The sequence below is a fragment of the Triticum aestivum genome, chromosome 2B, assembly GCF_018294505.1.
Source record: "Triticum aestivum cultivar Chinese Spring chromosome 2B, IWGSC CS RefSeq v2.1, whole genome shotgun sequence".
Lineage (NCBI taxonomy): Eukaryota > Viridiplantae > Streptophyta > Magnoliopsida > Poales > Poaceae > Triticum > Triticum aestivum.
In genome coordinates, this window is record NC_057798.1 from 71772662 (window position 1) to 71774490 (window position 1829).

Sequence of the window (1829 nt, forward strand, 5' to 3'; positions counted from 1 at the left end):
TTGATGAATGAAAGAAGTCATACTGTTATTGATTTGAGAAAAAAAATGCAGAACAAATTCGGTGGTTGCCTCGGCCGAGGGAGCCCTCTCCGCGGCTCAGTGAAGTTTGTTTTTGCGGCTCACTGAAGTTTGTTTTGCAGCTCGCTTGCTGAGTGAAGTACGTCCGGCGACTGTGCACGGTTCGGCAACGCAAAGCATTTGCATTCTCGCTGTGTTGATGTGTGCAGTACATTTTATAAAAAGTTGCAGTTGGGTTGTATTTTGTGGGTGATTGTAATGTGGAGACAGAAAAAAGGACTTTGTGTGGATTACTTAGTTTGTAAAATAAAAACTTGGTAAAAGCAGTGCGCTCGGTGAACCGAAGAAGTACATTTTTTTCAAATTGTTGTACTTCATTGTTAAAATCTTTGTGGTTCCCTTATTTCAGTGCACACGAAAGTAAAAATGCATTGGGAGCTGCAGTGCACTTTGTTATTGCGTACGCACGATGATTTTCAGTCTATTTGATGCAGTGCGGTTTTGGTCTGAAGCAGTGCACTGATCTATCTGATGCAGCATACTTCATTGTCGCGTACACACGATGATTTTCACTCCGTTTTGATGCAGTGCGGTTTTGATCTGAAGCAGTGCACTCATCTGTCTGAAGCAGTGCACTTCGTTCGTCGTGTACGCATGACAATTTTCAGTCTATCAGATGCAGTGCGGTTTTCAGTCTGAAGCAGTGCACTATCTTTCTGATGCAGTGCACACGACGATTTGGGTGTCGCAAAAAACAGCATATCCGCATTTTTGTAAAATCGAAACTGCTCTTAAGCCATAAGGAATTAGCGGAAGAGTTGTATATGAAAAAGTTGCGACTCGTCGATATATTTCCAACGGGGTATGATTTGAATTATTCCAACCAGCAGTTCGTAAAAACTTCACGAAAAAACAGCCGCTGCCTCTTGAAGTCAGCCGCACGATTTTCAAAATTAACTAAAAATTGTAAGGATTCTCAAAACCATTTCAACATATGGAAGTTGCGCCTTGTCCGTAGCTTTCCAAGGGCGTATCATATGTCTCGTTTTGACAAACGGTTAGAAAACTGGAGCAAAAACAGTACCAAAAATTTCAAAAAAATTGAAAAAAAGAGTTCTGCGATTTAGTAAATTCGAAACTGCTCTTAAACCGTAATGAATTAGAGAAAGATTTATATATGAAAAAGATGCGCCTCGACGATATCTATCCAACGGCGTATCATTTGCTTCATTCCGACAAGCGGTTTAGAAAAAAACGCGAAAAAACGCTCGCTGTCACTCGTCATCCGCCGCACTATTTTCAAAACTGCTCTTAAACCGTGTGGAATCTCGAAAAGTGTTCAACATGTCGAAGTTGCGCCTAATCCACAGCTTTTCAATGGTATATTACACGTCTCATTCCGATAAACGGTTAAAAAATTAGAGCGAAAACAGTACCGAAAAAATAACACGTGCAGTTTTTTCCGACGAGAAGTTCACTAGTCTCTATTGCAGTGCTCGTCGTCAAATGATGCAGTGTGTTTCTGTTGAGCGTGCAGTGCCGAAGTGGTATGCAGAATAGTTATTCTGCTAATATTAGCAGAATAGACCGTCTGAATATATATATATATATATATATATATATATATATATATATATATATATATATATATATATATATATATATATATGTATGTGTGTGTGTGAAAAATTAATGGTGTTGGTTGTGAGACATTCGATGATATATATTTATATATGTGCGGTTCTACGAGAAAATCTGTTTATATATATGCATAACGTGTACAATATGTAGTATCGAAAAATACCAGCAAA